The sequence below is a fragment of the Populus euphratica genome, unplaced genomic scaffold (assembly GCF_000495115.2).
Source record: "Populus euphratica unplaced genomic scaffold, PopEup_1.0 scaffold464.1, whole genome shotgun sequence".
Classification (NCBI taxonomy): domain Eukaryota; kingdom Viridiplantae; phylum Streptophyta; class Magnoliopsida; order Malpighiales; family Salicaceae; genus Populus; species Populus euphratica.
Window position 1 is genome coordinate 140,187 of NW_011500187.1, and position 19,277 is coordinate 159,463.

General features: G+C 37.2%; 1 pseudogene; it reads left to right on the forward strand.

Moving 5' to 3' along the window:
• The first annotated feature begins 235 nt into the window (after positions 1-235).
• LOC105111643 (receptor-like protein 12) overlaps positions 236-19,277 on the forward strand; it is a 19,478-nt pseudogene continuing 436 nt past the window's right edge.

Below are 19,277 nucleotides of genomic sequence, written 5' to 3' on the forward strand. Positions count from 1 at the left end.
TTGTCATGCTTGGTCGTTTTCCACCGCTTCTTTTCATCGCATTTTTTCTGCCTCTCATATCTTTGCTGCTACATAATGCGGTCACTTTTATTCACCTATCATATCTATAAAACTTTGTTATGCATGGCTTAATAATTGCAGGCAACCTTTTTTAGAATCATTTGTTCAATGTCATGAGGCATTGCAATATTTCTTCATTTGTCAATTCATTGCTAATCTTTTGTATTGATTATTTTTAACAGGAGAGAGACAGGCCAATATTAATATTGCTGATGGTCGTAAGAGTGCTCAGATCTTGGCATCACAAGGTTAGTTTTCTTGTGTCTCATAAGAATTCTGTTGCTTAAAAGTTTTATTGGAGATGGTTGTAACTTCTCGAGTATTGTTTTGAAATAGAACTTGTTTTACTTCTTTAATGTTTATCATCCAATTGCCATCATTTCTTCACGGAAACTCCCTTCCTCAACAGGAGAGAAACAAGCACTCATCAACAAAGCACAAGGTTAGCTTTCTCATGTCTCTTTGCTGTGCAATAATCAATTGATGCTCCTCTATTTCATTTTCTAGACCCATAAGCCGTTCTAAATTAGTAGATAACCAAACAAAATTCATGAGGTGATATGATGGCTTATCTTGTTACAGTTATTTTGTAGGCAGCTAATCTCATTTTTCTTTCAATCCTTGTCTTTCGTATATCCTTGTGTATATGTGCAATGATCCACTGATTATGATTGGGTTTCATTGGAGATGGCTGTAGCATCTCAAGTACTACTTTTTAAACAAACCAAATGATGTGAGAACATATTTGTTATTTTATGACTTTTCATATCTGTTGAAGCTTTTAAATGGTAGTGCTGATACCTAGTTGCACTTAAAATAGGTTTGGCTTTTAATTTGCTCTTCTAGTCTCCTGGATTGTTTAGCATTGGATGCTCTAGTTTTTCATTTTCTAGACCCATTAGCTACTCTACAATATTTGATAACCAACTAGACTTGATCCGACAATATCATGGCTTATCTTTATATAATTCTCATATGATCGGCTACCAATCTCGTATCGTTTTAAAGCCTTATCGATAATATTTTAGGTGAGGCTGAAGCCATCATTGCTAAAGCACAAGCAACAGCCAAAGGAATTGCCATTGTGTCAGATAATATTAAAAAGAGTGGGGATTGAGGTGAGGTTCTCCATGTAGATTTTGATGTGGTTGCGTAAACAAGATATATCCCTTATGTCATAACCTAAATCTGGGTTATTCCTCAAAACTCATTTCTTTTTCAAAATGAAGACAAAAAAATAATAATAAAAGCTAGCAACATGGAGAAAGTAGGCTGGGAAATCAAGTTGCAATTTTTGGAGAAAAATCAAGATCTAATTGTGCCCAATTATGCTCAAAAATGGAAAAAAAATGCAAATTCAAGGTTAAATTAAATGATTATTGGATGAATTTGTATAAAAATTTAATCCAATGACATAATTAAATTTTTAATAGGTCAATTTGATTTAATCATGTGTCAAATTAAATTTTAATTATGTTTAAGAACTAATTTGGGTCCAATTGAAGGATTTAATTAAGTGCAAGGACTTAATTATACTTTAAAATAGGTCAAATTAATTTAATTTTGGGGCTTAATTGGTGAAAAATTAAGTTTGGGAGCCTAATTTGGGCTTAATTGAGAAGATTGGAATTTTAAGAGACCAAATTTAATTTTTACCAAGTTAATTGATTGAAATTAAGGGCTAAATTGCAAGATAATTGAAGTTTTGGCGTCAATTAGGGGTTAAATTGACAAAATTTACAATCAAGGATCAATATGCAAAAAGCGTCAATCCGGAGGTTAAATTGAAGAAATTGAAAATTTAATGGTCAATTAGGTATGAAATTGCTTCAATCCGAGATCAAGGACCATATTGCAAAAGGCGCGTAAATCTGGGGCTGAAGTTGAAGTTATGTCGGGATCAAATTGCATTAAATCAAAGGTTTAGGGTCAATTAGGGATTTTATTGAAAGCTGGAGGACTAAATTGAAAATCAGCAAAAATCTCTAATTTTAAACCAAAAAGGTGTTGTTTTTTACTTGAAAAAAAAAAGAACGCCTGGTCACTGTTCATCATCTCCCCCTTGAAGTTGTCAGGGTAGCAGTTTTGCAGGTGCATTTAATGCCTTGTTTGTGCTTCAAAATTGACAACTCATGCACCAAAATGGCCACATGAAACCCCTCTATCCCTGAGAATTGTCCTGTCAGGCTTATAAACGTCAAAACTACTCTGATGACCGGTCTAAATTGGCCACCTCGGGCAGCCTTGGACCGTTAAATTTGGCAGTTCGAGGTGCACACTTTGAACCAACGGTTTGGATTCTTCCAGTCAAATTAAGGGCTGAAAATTTTTCCCTCGTGAAGACAAGATTGCCCTCTTCCACCTCCTATAAATAGAGGTGGATTTCATGGCCTGAGAGAGAAGAAAATCGAGTACAAAGTTGACAAAAAACAACCTTTCTCCCTTGTTTTTCATCATTTTCTGCTTTCTCCTTCTCAGCCGCACCTTCGGGGGCCACTAATATTGCCACCGTCACTCCCACCACAACTTTAATCACAACCCGACACTCCAACAACCTCATGTGGTGGTTGCAACACCTCTCCCTCTTTCTCTCTTCTCTGCGAAAATCTTTTCCCTCTCCACCACTGTGACTCCAATAGTAGTAGCGACCACCCATTCTAGCGACTCCCACCCTTACCAGCAGCGGTAGAGGCGGCGACTCTCTCCTCATCTGCTCTAACTGCTAGTGATTGCAGCACCGATCGTGATAGCAGCGGCGCTTGCAACTCGAGCAGCAGCAACCCCGGCTGCTCCACTCTTCACCGTTGCTATTACTTGCAGCAGGTCGCCCTCCTTGGTCAGACCACCCTCACGCCAGGTAACTTTCTTCTTCCTCTTCCTCCCCTCTCTTCTTGTTACTCCTCCCCACTATTCACTGCGTAAACAGTAGGCGTGAATTATAATTCACGCCCATTACTCATGCATTGGATTTTGGGTTGAGTCGTATTTGGCCCAGCCCAAAGTTTTGGTCCGGCCCGACCCGACCCTAAAGAAATAAATAAAAAGTGTTGGGCTGAGATTAGCCCAACCATTTCAGGCCGATGTCGGCCCAACCTCTTCTGTGGCTAAGCCTGGCCTATTTAGTTGGGCCAACCTAGCCCATGTAAATTTTTATTTATTTATTTATAATAATATATTATTAAAAAAATTTGAAAAGTCCTCTTGAAAAATTTGTGATTTTCTCAAACATTTTTCTATCAATTTTGCATAATATTGGGTTGTATATTTACATTGTAAAATACAAATCCGGTATTAAAATACCCGATTTTCTCTGAAAAAATGAAAAAATTCTAAAAAAAATTTGAAAAGTCCTTTTGAAAAATTTGTAATTTTCTCAAATATTTTTCTACTAATTTTGCATAATATCAGGTTGTATATTTACATTGTAAAATACAAATCCAGTATTAAAATACCTGATTTTCTCCAAAAAAAAGTTCATGCATACGGCCAAAACCTAAAAACTTTTCCAAGAATATTTTTTATTAAAAAAAAACTTGCATCTTTCTCAAGTTTTGAAAATAAAAATGGATATCATGACTGGTTTATGATTCATTAGGGTTTGGCCAAAATATCAAAAACCTATTTTTCAAAAATTTTTAAGATTCAGATGTAAACTTTAATAGTAGGGAGTGTAAAATTACACAATAAAGTACAACCTCAGGTATTAAAGATACAAGGTATAAATAAATACGATCCTAAAATTTAGATTTTAGAATGGTTAGGATTTAATCTAATAAGGTAGAGACTTTCTCATGAAGAGAGATCTACCTTGAACTCTAGAAAAGACTAACAAACAGAAACTCGACTTAGAAAACAATCAAATAACAATGCAGTTTACCTTAGGTAGGGTATATTGAGGGTGATGCGTCTTTCCCTTGCACAACCAGTCCTTTACTCAGATTCTTACAAACCATAGGTTCCTAGCTACCATAATATTAGATGACGACTCCTAACAAATCAAACAAATAAACTAGAAAATCACCAGCCGACGCCGCTTGTTGACATCCGACACCTTAGATTAATGATTTTGCAAGTGTTTTTTGTAGCAGCTATGGTAGCAGGGAGGCTTGTTAGTGTAATGTTGCATTTAGTAACAGATTTCCTCAAAGAACCTTTCTCTGGTGAAAGCAAATCAACATCAGAATCACCATTCAAAGTACCCTTTTTGTTAATTCTTTCAGGCAGTACATCTTCACCCAGGACATCAAAAGGAGAATTCCCTATCCATACCATGGCTACATTCAGCAGTCTCATTCGTGTCATCAATTCTTGCTCCATCTATTCTAGCTTCCATTGGCTCCTCAGAACAAAATTGCTCAGCAGCAGCATATGATGATTTGAGAGAATCATGTTGGGAGGATTCTAAAGTATCAAAGCTGGAAGGATTCAACTTCCCAGCCCAATTTTCCACGACCTTCTTTTTATCAACCCTACTTGAATTAACCTCTAAGCATGGTTTTTCTGTAACTTTACTGGCGAAGACCGAACCACTAATCTCCACCTAAGTGGTTCTAACAATATGCTCTCTAAGGCGAGTAACTATCAACATTCTGCCAAAGATTTAATAAACCAGGAACAGAGTGAGGACCTATGCACAAGCTTTTTAATTCCATCAGAGACAAGCATGACAACTTTATTACCGTGGACTTCGATTTAATTAAATTAAGATGTCTATGCATACCTCAATAATTGCACGATATAGTTTGAGAGATTGTGCATTGTTGATTATCAGGTATGTAATAATCTTTGATGCAGGAGGTTGTGATCGATTGGATACGATCTATTGCAGTTGGACAGTCTAAATAACCTACGGATATGTGCTTGTATCATATAGAGAAATTTAAACTCAATAAGAGATTTAATCGTGCTAAACGACCTGTATAACAAAATAGATTATAATTTTTTATCTGATAATTAGAACTCACTCAAATTTATTAAGAAGATTCTAAATGTCCTCTATAACGGAATCAGCTGGCTACTTCGGTAAGGTCTTCAAATCAGGTGTAGAATTTTGAATTTTTAGCTTAATTGTAGATTTTATATTACTTAACCCACCAGTTTTGGAATTCTAATTTTTCCTTTCTTGTAATTGTCGGTCTAAAAGCTATTTAAATGGCTGTTATCAAACCTGGGAAATCCATCTTTATAGCTGGAAGATGCAACCTTTGGTGCAAAAAGCTCATCTCTAAAACCTTTTTTGTAACCCTCCATTTCCACGATAGAACCCTAGAATTTCCAAGTTATGCAATTGGAGTATTCTCAAAATCTTTGAAGTCGAAAAATTACAATACAATTAAACATCTACAAATTAATTCCCTTGGTATCCTTGGTATGATGAAAATTTATTAATGAAATAAAATATTATTTAATTGAGATATTGTTTAAACCCTAAATTTAAATTGGGACTGAATAAAAATATTATTTAATCGAAGAATCTTGCCATATGTCTAAGCTGTGAATTAACTATACGTGTAAATTACTAAAGAAAAGAATCTTGTGTGTTGATTTTTTTTATTTTTTTTTTTGAAAATAATTTCAGTGGACAAAGAAAGCTTCGCAGAAATCCCACTTTCAATAAAATCTGCAGAATTTATGAGCACTATTAATTTGTTGGAAAATTATATACAAGAAATAAAAAATAATATTGTTGCAGATCATTTAGTCAAACAAGGAGTTATTAGAGAAGATGACTTAGTTGTGGATTTAGTTGTGCTAATAAATTTTATCACTCTTCTGAGTTTTTCTATACTCTTCTTTCTATCTATTAAGCTATGTTTTTAATGACTATAATAGTGATTGAATAAATCTCTAAAACTCATTGTATATTCTTATTATAATATTATGTATATGGTTTTGAGGTTTTGTTTGTTTTTGCATTTTAAAAGTGTTTTTTTTTAATTTAAATTTTTTTAATTTTTTTAATTATTTTTTTATATTTGTAGATTATTTTGATGCGATAATATAAAAAATAATTTTAAAAAATAAAAAATATATTATTTTAATACATTTTCAAATAAAAATTACATGAAAACTAATATTTCCGTGTTTCCAACACTTTTGTTTCTACTTGTATGGAAATATTTAAATTTTCAATAATTAAACCTTCAGTCCCCTGTTTTGCGCCACTTGTTTGACAATATATATTAGTTGCGGAGACTTGAAGGTCAATAATTAAGAGCTTTTGCTCAAAGTCCAGAGGTGGGAAGAATGCCTGCTTCTGAGATTCACATTATAAGAACAAGAAGAGATTCAAAGAGTGGAAGAAGAACAAGAGAAGCCTTGAGGCTTGATAGTGCTGAAACTGTGTTATGGTTTGCCTTAATTGTTGTTATATACAAGTGTTTTTTTATATAGTTCAATGAATCCTACTAAACTTAAAACACTAAACTGAAAAAATTAAACTGAATATATATGATTACAATAATATAATACACAGGTCTTGGGCCTATATTAAATTATGTTGGATCAGACTAAACTTCATGCTTCAACACACATGTCATTCATCAATGAACCTTTTCTTCTGATCTTGTGCTCCAATTATGTTCTTTTTACTGGGAAGTCTTATTTGTCAATGAATCATTTTTGCAATGTTCTTGATGTGTAGTATCTGTGTTTGCCTGAATTCCCAGCCTGGAAATGTTATTTTTTAAACTATAAATGCTTATTTTTTCCGCCGATCAAAAACGTATAATTGTTTAACCCTTCAAGTAAGCAGTTCCTTGTTCTTGTTAATAATCACAATAATAATTTCACAGCATTTTGCAGAAGATTTAATTAGTATTAAAATTAGAAGCCACCTAGGCATAGAGCGGTAGATGTCCCCAAGAACAGTTACCATCAGACGAGCTCCAAAAGGAAGTTGCAATGAGATCACAAACTGTATCTATTAATTTATACGTAAATGTAGGGATATCAAATGTATGGTGTAGTTTAATTGATTAAATTTTAAATTTATATTTTATAAATTATTAATTCAAGTATCACAAACTTAGTTCAAAATCATTAAATGCTTATACGATCGAGGCCCAGATGTATCTTTATCTAAAATTGTAAATGAACTGTGAATATTCAGAAATTTGCATAAAAAAATGTCAATTTCGGAAATTAATATTGCCGTGTTTCCAACGCTATTGTATAGTCAAGGAGGTACTTAAGGGACCTACTGGTATGGAAATATTTGCAATTGAATAAGTCAACATTCAGTTCCATCTTTTCCACACGTAATTGTTGGACAATATATCCAAGTTCCGGAAGGCTTGGAGGTCAAGGAGAAAGAGGACAGACCAGATGACGAGCTACAAAACAATTTCTAATTACAGCACAAACTGTATCTAATAGCAAGGAAAGGTTGCTTAAATTGCAAATTAATTACATCAGAAATAAAAATGAAGAAATTCATGTATATAATTAAATAAAAATAAAAATTCAGAAATTTTAAAAAATAAATTTTTGAGTCAAAATAATTCAAGACATTATAAATAAATACGATAATATTAAGGGTTAGATTTAATTAAAAAAAATAATACACTTAAAAAAAATAAAGGCTTTGGGTCAAGAAAAAGGACAGACCAAGTCCTAAGTGATTTCCCCTAAAAAGAGGTAGTTTAGTTTCGTGACTCCGCTGAACTCTCCATTCTTTGTTTATGGCCACTTATGTTTCCCAGGAAATCAAGCACAAGTCGTATAGAATTCCCAATTTTTTTAAGAGCTTTTGCTCAAAGTTTTAGAGGTGGGAGAATGCCTGCTTGAGATTCACATTATAAGAACTGTTATTACCTATTTTTGAGTTCCCACAAAAAAAAAAATGAGAAAATACAAAAAATATATCAAAAAATATTCGAAAGAAATCCAAAAAATAATATGAGCGAGAAAAGGACTAGAATGCTGAAAAAAGGATAAAATTGGTTGAGAAGTTTCAAAAATGCAAAATGTTGAAATTTAACAGCATATTTTTTTTACTGATAAGAGTCCTATTGATAAATAAAATTCAAGTTGAGAAAGAGAAGTCTAAAATCAAATGTTTATGGAGTCAATTAAATTTAATCTAAGGTTTAATTGAATTTATAAAAGGTTTGATTATAAAAAAAAATTGATTTTCAATTCAATTTAAGTTTTTATTAGAAGAAATTAAAGTTATGGGTCTAATTATAATTTTGAAGAGTTGATTTGGTCAAATCATGAACTTAATTGCATAATTATTGAAGCTAGGTGGTCAATTAAGGAATTAATTCAAACAATCCAAAACCAAGAACTAAATCAGAAATGCCCTAAAATCAAGGGGTCTAATTACAATTTTTCCGAGGGGCTTGATTACAGAATTACAAAAAACATCCAAGGACTGCATTTTGAATTAGCAAACGATGTTGTTTCATTAAGAATTGTGTGCACTGTTCATGGTCTTCTTCAAAAGGAAAGAAACGGCTGGAAATTAAGAGATAGGGAAGCGTTTTTGCAGAGATAGCAGAGCTGTTTCAGGGAAGCATGTCTCATGTGGCCATTACCATATGCGTGCCTTAACGCATGCATCCTCTGGCTATAAAAGCCAGAAAAAGGACCGAGCAGAGGAGGGACAAAAATGGAGAAAGACGAGAATGACAGAAGGAAGAAAAAAAGAGAACAAAAGTAGAGGGAGAGGGGAGCATAAGGAAGAGAAAACAGAGGGAGGAAGAGCTTAGGAAACTAAAATATAGAAGAGCAAAAGGAAGGGAGAAGGAGAGTCTACACGGCGAAGCAAAGGACACAACACCACCGCCGTCTTCACCTCTCCATAACCAGGTATGTGCATTTCCCTTCTCAGTCCCTACAACAGAAATGATGTGTGTTAGTATGTAAAAAAAAAACAAAAAGAAAACGTGAGGGAGCCAATACATGAAATCATCAGTTGCAACACTCTGTTTTTCTTTTGTTTCATTTTTGCATCGCAAGGAAGGTGATGAATAGTGCAAAAGTAATTTAATTACCTTCGCACTGTTCATGCACCCGTAAAATATTACGTGTGCATGGGCAGAAGGGGGCTGGCTAGGCCCAGCCCAACATACACAGGCTAGTTGGGCTCAACCCAAAAAAAATTATTAAAAAAATTCTTTTAAAAAAATATGTGATTTTCCGCAAATATTTTATTGTATTTTGAAATATTAGTTTGTATTTTTATATTGTAAAGATACAAATCCAGGATTAAAACACCTGGTTTCCGTAAAAGTAAAAATAAAATAAAATGTTTTATTTTCATGCATACGGCCAAATCTCTCAAAAATCAAAAAATCATATCATATTTTCATACAATAAAGAAAATTTTAAAAAATATGTATTAGCATATATTTTGGCTTTAATAACCAGTTTATTAAAATCACGAGAACTAGGCCAATATTTCAAAAATTTTAAAAAAATTATTTTGTTTTCTTTTAATATCTAAGGTTACAACCTTATACATAAGAAGTATTCCGAATATTAAATTCTATTGTTGACGTCAGAACAGTTAGGTTTTACTCGATAAGAGAAGGATCTTTTTACCGAGAAGGACTTTTCTTAAATCATAGACGTACCAATAACTAGAAAACATGATAAGACCTTAGATTTTATCAAACAATAAAACAATGCAGCCTACCTTAGATAGGACGTATTTGGGGTGCTAATATCTTTCTTTTAGGCAACCAGTCTCCGTACCCCATTTCTGAGACCAGTTAGGATTCTTAGTGATCAAAATACTAGGTAACGAATCTCATTCTATTTTTTCACTAATAAAAGACAAGAATTCCTTGTTTCTCCATATTTGTCATATTTTCATATTAAATACTAAATTTTGAAGGTGAATGTTTTCATCGCGATGCCGTATATGGACGACAAGAACAAGAAGAGATTTAAAGAGAGGAAGAAGAACAAGAGAAGCCTTGAGGCTTGACAGTGCTGAAAATGTGTTATGATTTGCCTTAATTGTTGTTACATACAAGTGTTTTTTAATATAGTTCAATGAATCCTACTAAACTTGAAACACAAAATTGAAAAAATTAAACTGAATATGATTACAATAATTTAATACACAGGTCTCGGGCCTTTATTAAATTATGTTGGATCAGACTAATATTGCCGTGTTTCCAACGCTATTGTATAGTCAAGGAGGTACTTAAGGGACCTACTGGTATGGAAATATTTGCAATTGAATAAGTCAACATTCAGTTCCATCTTTTCCACACGTAATTGTTGGACAATATATCCAAGTTCCGGAAGACTTGGAGGTCAAGGAGAAAGAGGACACTATTAGTTTGTTGGAAAATTATATACAAGAAATAAAGACTTTGGGGTAAAAAACAAAAAGGAAACAGTCCAAGATTTTTTTCTTTGGTACGGAATTTGAATAGCAAAATGTTGATTGGTTTGTGTATAAATAGTACCAATGCAAATCTTTATTCCTCATCTCTCGCTCGACACTCCAAATATACTTTCGAATCCTGTAAGGCCAGCCACCATGGGGTTTTCACCACTGTCCCTCTCTCAATTTCTCTCTTCCATTCTGTTTCTCTTCCATTTTCACGCAACAATTTCATCATCGAATTACTCCTCTTCATCTCATTTCTGTGCTCCTGACCAAGGCCTTTCTTTGCTCCAGTTCAAAGAGTCCTTTTCCATTAGTAGCTCTGCTTCAGAGCGTTGCCAGCATCCCAAGACAGAGTCGTGGAAAGAGGGTACAGACTGCTGCTTGTGGGATGGGGTCTCTTGTGACCTGCAAACCGGGCAAGTCACTGCACTGGACCTCTCTTGCAGCATGCTTTATGGCACCCTCCATCCCAATAGCACCCTCTTCTCCCTGCATCATCTTCAAAAGCTCGACCTCTCTGACAATGATTTCAATAGCTCCCATATTTCTTCTCGATTTGGCCAGTTCTCCAACCTGACACATCTTAACCTAAATTACTCAGTCTTTGCAGGTCAAGTTCCGTCGGAAATCTCTCAGCTCTCCAAATTGGTTTCACTTGATCTCTCTGGAAACGGCTATGTGAGTGTAGAACCACTTTATTTTGACAAGCTTTCTTTTGACAAGCTTGTTCGAAACCTAACCCAGCTTAGAGAACTCGATCTGAGTTCAGTAGACATGTCATTGGTTACACCCAATTCCTTGATGAATCTGTCTTCTTCTTTGTCATCACTCATACTCCGTTCCTGTGGATTGCAAGGAGAATTCCCATCCTCAATGAGAAAATTTAAGCACCTCCAGCAGCTGGATCTTGCAGATAACAATCTTACAGGTCCAATTCCATATGATCTTGAGCAACTCACTGAGTTGGTTTCACTTGCTCTCTCTGGAAACGAAAACGACTATCTTAGTCTAGAATCAATTTCTTTTGACAAGCTTGTTCAAAACGTAACCCAGCTTAGAGAACTCTATCTGTGTTGGGTGAACATGTCATTGGTTGCACCCAATTCCTTGATGAATCTGTCTTCTTCTTTGTCATCACTCATACTCTATTCCTGTGGACTGCAAGGAAAATTCCCATCCTCAATGAGAAAATTTAAGCACCTCCATGTTGGGTGTGGACACAACATGGTTGGTGGCAGCCATGTTAGACATGGCTAAAGTCAATGGTGGTTGCATGGTGGGTGCCTAACCAAAGAAATTGTTGCCCACCATTGTTGACTAAAGAAGAAACTTGTCTCCCACATCAGCTATAAATAGAGAGTGCCATTGATAGCTGAGGTGCACCACGAGATAGAGAGAAACACAGAGAGAGAGCTAAGGGTGAGAGTTGAGTTGAGTTGAGAAGTTTTCTCCTCCTCCTTGTTTTGTTGTTTGTATTGCTTTTGAGCTTGATTAATACAAACCAGTAGCTCCGTGGAGTAGGCAAGTTGCCGAACCACGTAAATTTGTGTGTGTTTGAATGTTTGGATCTCCTAACAACTGGTATCAGAGCTTGTTCTTGAAAGTTCTTGAAAAAAAGGGTGTTTGATCCAAACTCAAAAATCAAAGTTCTCCAAACGTGTTTTTAAACATACCACCGTGAAGAGGACGACGAGAGGAATCCACTGGTGAAAACCCGGCTTAAATTCGACGTCCTTCATGCCAGCACGCGCCTACACGCGCCACCACCAAGACTGCCCACGCGCATAGACGCGCCGTACGCGCGTCACGCGTCTTCCTCGCCAAATCCTGCAAATCGACATTGCCACGTCAGCAGCCACGTCAGCCATCCAGCACAGTCAGCAGTCGCGCGCCCCTGCCACGTCAGCCGTCTGACCGGTCAACCAGCCACGTCATTGACACGTCAGCACTGCCACGTCAGCCGAAAAATTTCCGCGGATTTGCCACGTTAGATTAGGTGGGCCCCACATTGCCTACGTGTTTGACACGTCATCCTGCCACGTCAGCATAACTGGGTTTTGATCCGGTGTGGCGCAGCGACTATTCCTCCTGCCACGTGGCTTCATCTGCAGCGTCCAGTTATCCCAAACTTTGATTGCTTAAATCGGAGCCATCCGAAGTCCGATTTCGGTGATCTCAGTGTCGTTTCCAGCATTTTTGGCCATTCCGGACACATCTGTAAGGTCAGATTTTTGAGATTCAAATCCGAGAAAGAGTAAAAATGGCTGATGAAATAAAGGCTGCAGGAATTGAAAAATTTGATGGAACTGATTTTGGATATTGGAAAATGCAAATTGAAGATTATCTATATGGGAAGAAACTTCATCTTCCTCTGTTAGGGAGCAAGCCAGAAAACATGTCAGAAGAAGATTGGCAAATACTTGATAGACAAGTGTTGGGTATTATCCGGCTATCATTGTCAAGAAGAGTTGCTCATAATGTTACAAAAGAGAAATCCACAGCAAGATTGATGGAAGCCTTGTCTGGGATGTATGAGAAGCCATCAGCAAATAACAAAGTGCACTTGATGAAGAAGTTGTTCAACCTGAAGATGACAGAAAGCACCTCTGTTACACAGCATCTTAATAATTTCAACACCATCACAAATCAATTGTCATCCGTTGAAATTGAGTTTGATGATGAGATCCGAGCACTTATTTTGCTAGCTTCACTTCCAAGCAGTTGGGAAGGTATGAGAACAGCCGTAAGCAACTCAGCCGGAAAATCCAAATTAAAGTATGATGATATCCGAGACCTGATCTTAGCCGAAGAAGTACGAAGGAAAGACTCAGGTGAAAGCTCAAGTTCAGGTGCAGCTTTCAACATCAACACTCGAGGAAGGAGACAAGATAGAGGCTTATCCAGAGGAAGATCAAAATCAAGGTACAGAAGCAAAAGCAAGTTTGGACCCAGGAAGCAGGTTGAATGTTGGAATTGTGGCAAACCTGGCCATTTTATGAGGAGTTGCACAAAACCAAAGAAATCTGAAGCTGATTCTGCAAACGCCACTACAGACGAGGTACAAGATGCTTTGATTCTTGCTGTACATAGTCCTATTGATGATTGGGTTCTTGATTCTGGAGCTTCATTTCACTGTACTCCACACCATGAAATGATGCAAAATTACACTGCTGGAAATTATGGGGTAGTCTATCTGGCCGATGGACAACCATTGGAGATTGTGGGTATAGGAGATGTGCAAATCAAGACAATGAATGGATCTACATGGAACTTGCAAAATGTAAGGCATGTTCCTGAACTAAAGAAGAAGTTGATCTCGGTCGGACAACTTGATGATAGTGGCCATTCAATCCTTTTCTCTGGAGGAATGTGGAAGGTATCAAAGGGAGCAATGGTTTTGGCTCGTGGAAAGAAAACCGACACCCTGTATATGACCACAAGATCAGCAGATATAATTGCCTCTACTGAAGCAGAAAATCAAGCGCAGCTATGGCATTGTAGACTCGGCCATATGAGTCAAAAGGGGATGAAGATACTTCAGTCAAAGGGAAAGCTGCCAGAGTTAAAAAATGTTGATCTAGACATTTGTGAAAGCTGTGTTCTTGGAAAACAAAAGAAGCTCAGTTTCTTAAAGGTTGGCAGGACCTTAAGACCAAGAAAACTAGAACTGGTGCACACAGATTTATGGGGACCAGCTCCAGTAGCATCTCTTGGCGGTTCGCGGTACTATATCACTTTTATTGATGACTTTAGCAGAAAGGTATGGGTCTACTTTCTGAAAAATAAATCTGATGTGTTTGACACATTCAAGAAATGGAAGGCTATGGTTGAGACTGAATCAGGTTTGAAGCTGAAATGCTTACGATCTGATAATGGAGGAGAATACATTGATGGAGGTTTCAAGGAGTATTGCGCTGTCAACGGTATCAGAATGGAAAAGATAGTTCCCGGCACACCACAACAGAATGGTATTGCTGAACGGATGAACCGGACCATCAATGAACGAGCTAGAAGCATGAGGTTGCATTCTGGGCTACCTCAAACATTCTGGGCTGATGCAGTTCATACTGCAGTTTACTTGATCAACCGTGGACCATCAGTGCCTTTGGAGTTCAGACTGCCCGAGGAAGTCTGGAGAGGAAAAGAAGTACAGCTTGCTCACCTAAAAGTCTTCGGGTGTGTTTCCTATGTACATGTAGACTCTGATGCTCGCAACAAGCTGGATGCCAAATCAAAGAAATGTTTCTTTATTGGCTATGGAGATGAAGAATTTGGATTTCGGTTCTGGGATGATCAAAACAGGAAGATTATCAGAAGCAGGAACGTGATCTTCAACGAGAAAGTTTTGTACAAAGACAAATCAAGTACAGAACTAGAGATAACTGATTCAGATACGAGTCCACAAAAATCTGAATTCATACAATTAGAAGGGCTTCCTGATGTTACCACTCAAGAGTCCACACAAGATAGTTCAAGCACTTCAGTACCCACCACTTCTACACAAGATAGTGCAGAGCCAAGTGAACCAGCTGTTCGCAGGTCTTCAAGGACTATAAAGCCTCCACAACGGTTCACACTTCTACTGAATTATATCTTGCTGACCGATGGTGGTGAACCATTAAATTATGAAGAATCCTTACAAGATGGAAACTCGAGCAAGTGGGAGTTAGCCATGAAGGATGAGATGGAGTCATTGCTGAAGAACAAGACTTGGGAGTTAACCAAACTGCCTGAAGGAAAGAAGGCCCTGCAAAACAAGTGGGTTTACAGAGTAAAGACCGAGCATGATGGAAGCAAACGGTTCAAGGCAAGACTTGTTGTAAAAGGGTTTCAGCAAAAGAAGGGGATCGACTATTCTGAGATATTTTCTCCAGTTGTGAAGCTTACAACAATCAGAGTTGTTCTGGGGATAGTAGCTGCAGAAAATTTACATCTTGAACAATTAGATGTAAAAACAGCATTTCTTCATGGAGAATTGGAGGAAGACATTTACATGCAACAACCAGAGGGGTTTGCAATACCAGGAAAGGAGAGTCAAGTTTGCAAACTAAAGAAGAGCCTATATGGTTTGAAGCAAGCTCCAAGACAGTGGTACAAGAAGTTTGATAACTTCATGTGTAGTACGGGATACACAAAATGTCAGGCTGATCATTGTTGCTATGTCAAACATTTTGACAACTCCTATATCATTCTACTGCTATATGTGAATGATATGTTAATTGCAGGTTCCAGCATGGAAGAGATTGACAAGCTAAAGCAACAGTTGTCAAAACAGTTTGAAATGAAGGATTTGGGAGCTGCTAAACAAATACTTGGCATGAGAATCATCAGAGACAAAGACAAAGGCATACTAAAGCTTTCACAGGCAGAGTATGTCAAGAAGGTTCTCAACAGGTTTAGTATGGATAATGCTAAGCCAGTATGTACACCTCTGGGGAATCATTTCAAGCTCAGTAAAGACCAGTCACCAAAAACTGAGCTAGAACGTGGATACATGGACCAGATCCCATACGCCTCAGCTATCGGCTCCTTGATGTATGCCATGGTCTGTACTAGACCAGATATTGCCCATGCAGTGGGAGTTGTAAGCCGATATATGAGCAATCCTGGAAAGCAGCATTGGGAGGCAGTGAAATGGATCATGAGGTACTTAAAAGGCTCATCGGAGACATGTCTTATTTTCACAGCTGGCGGTTTGAAACTTGAAGGCTTTGTAGATGCTGATCTAGCAGGAGATGTTGATAGCAGAAAAAGTACTACAGGTTATATATACACTCTAGGAGGCACTGCTGTTTCTTGGAGTTCTACCTTGCAAAAGATAGTTGCTCTTTCAACGACAGAAGCTGAATATGTCGCAGTTTCAGAATCCGCAAAAGAGATAGTATGGCTACAGAGTTTCCTGCAAGAATTGGGCAAGATGCATGGAAAGGGTACTTTGTATAGTGACAGTCAGAGTGCAATCTTCCTTGCCAAGAATCCAGCATTTCACTCCAGAACAAAGCACATACAGATCAAATATCACTTCATCCGGCAACTGCTCGACGATGAACAACTGTTACTTGAAAAGATCTGTGGAAGCAAGAATCCAGCTGACATGTTAACCAAAGGAGTCACTCTTGATAAACTGAAGCTGTGTAAAGCTTCAGTTGGACTTAAAGATTAAAAAACAGATCTAGCGCCATTTGTGTCCAAGTGGGAGATTGTTGGGTGTGGACACAACATGGTTGGTGGCAGCCATGTTAGACATGGCTAAAGTCAATGGTGGTTGCATGGTGGGTGCCTAACCAAAGAAATTGTTGCCCACCATTGTTGACTAAAGAAGAAACTTGTCTCCCACATCAGCTATAAATAGAGAGTGCCATTGATAGCTGAGGTGCACCACGAGATAGAGAGAAACACAGAGAGAGAGCTAAGGGTGAGAGTTGAGTTGAGTTGAGAAGTTTTCTCCTCCTCCTTGTTTTGTTGTTTGTATTGCTTTTGAGCTTGATTAATACAAACCAGTAGCTCCGTGGAGTAGGCAAGTTGCCGAACCACGTAAATTTGTGTGTGTTTGAATGTTTGGATCTCCTAACACTCCAGCAGTTGGATCTTAGAAAAAACAATCTTACAGGTTCAATTCCAGATGATTTTGACCAACTCACTGAGTTGGTTTCAATTGATCTCTCTTTCAATGATTATTTGAGTGTAGAACCAAGTACTTTTGACAAGATTATTCAAAACCTAACCAAGCTAAGTGGTCTCCGTTTGGGTTATGTAAATATGCCTTTGGTCACACCTAATTCCTTGGCGAATCTGTCCTCATCCTTGTCAGCTCTAGCCCTTTGGGGTTGTGGATTGAAAGGGAAGTTCCCAGGTAACATTTTTCTCCTACCAAACCTTCAAGTACTTGATTTGACATTCAACGGCGACCTCACTGGCTCTTTCCATTCGTCCAATGTGAGTAATGCCCTCAGGTTATTGGGTCTTTCTCATACGAGAATTTCAGTTTATTTAGAAAATGACTTCTTCACTAATCTAAAGTTGTTGGAAGTTCTGTCTCTTAGAAGCTCTAATATCAAATCTAACCCTGATTGGTCATCTCACTCAACTCACCCGTTTAGATCTCGCAGGTAATAATTTTGGGGGTCAGATTCCATCATCACTTGGAAACCTTGTGCAACTTCGTATTTTGTATCTCGATTCCAATAATTTTTTGGGTCAGCTTCCAGATTTTTTAGGTAACCTAACCCTCCTTGAAAATTTAGGTTTGTCCAATAATCAACTTTCAGGACCTATTTCTTCTCAAATAAATACCCGTTCATTGAGATTCTTTGATTTGAGCAAAAACAACTTGCATGGTCCAATCCCAAGTTCAATTTTCAAACAAGAGAACCTGGAAGCCCTTGTTCTTGCATCCAACAGTAAATTAACAGGTGAAATTTCTTCTTCTATTTGCAAGTTTAAATTCCTTCGACTCCTTGATTTGTCCAACAACAGCTTGAGTGGTTTTATACCACAATGTTTAGGGAACTTTAGCAACTCTCTCTCAATTTTGAATCTTGGCATGAATAATCTTCAAGGCACTATTTTTTCACCATTTTCAAAGGGGAATAAATTGGGATATCTCAACCTAAATGGAAATGAATTGGAAGGGAAAATACCATCGTCTATCATCCACTGCACATTGCTGGAAGCTCTTGATCTTGGCAACAATAAGATTGAGGACACATTTCCCTATTTTCTAGAAACACTTCCAGAGCTTTATGTTCTTCTACTAAAGTCCAACAAACTCCAAGGTTTTGTGAGTAGTTCGACTACTAATAATTCATTCTCCAAATTGCGGATTTTGGACATCTCCAACAATAGTTTGAGTGGACCTTTGCCAATAGGGTATTTCAGTAATCTCGAAGCGAAAATGACCTATGATCCTAATATATATTACATGATGGCAGTGACATGGGAAGGGTTCGAAACTGAGTTCACGAAAATCCAAAGCACTCGTAGAATACTTGATTTGTCAAATAACAAATTCACCGGTGAGATTCCAGAGTTGATCGGAAAACTTACAGCAGTCCAACAACTTAACTTCTCTCATAATTCCCTTACTGGTCATATTCAATCATCTATAGGAATGTTGACCTATCTGGAATCATTAGATCTGTCTTCAAATTTGTTTACTGGAAGGATTCCAGTACAGTTGGCAGATCTAACATTTCTTGCGTCTTAAACCTTTCACATAACCGGCTTGAGGGGCCCATACCCCGTGGAAAGCACTTCAATACGTTTAATGCAAGCTCGTTTGAAGGAAACTTGGGTTTATGTGGATTCCCCATGCCAAAAGAATGCAATAGTGACGAGGCACCACCGTTGCAGCCATCAAACGTTCACGATGGAGATGATTCAAAATTCTTTGGAGAAGGATTTGGATGGAAAGCTGTGGCAATAGGGTATGGATGTGGGTTTGTGTTTGGAGTCACAATGGGATACGTTGTGTTTAGAACAAGAAAACCAGCATGGTTTCTGAAAGTGGTTGAAGATCAATGGAATCTGAAGGCAAGAAGAACGAAGAAGAATGCTCGTAGAAATGGTGCAAGAAGAAAGTATACAACGCAGCTAGTAACATGAAGTAAGTTCTGCAAGCATTTGACATCTTAAAGTTTTATGTGCAAGAGTTTATGCTATTTTTTCTGCGGTATTTCATTTGATTAGTCTTTTCTTTCTCTTTCATTAAAAAAAAAATTGTTAGTACTCATGGATATAGTTGTGCGTTTCTAAATTGCAGTGAATTTTCGAATAAACATTCTCGCTACCTTATTGATGCAGGACAGCTTGCGGAAGGAATCCTAAACTACAACTACTGCCATAAAACAATTACCAGCCACTCTTT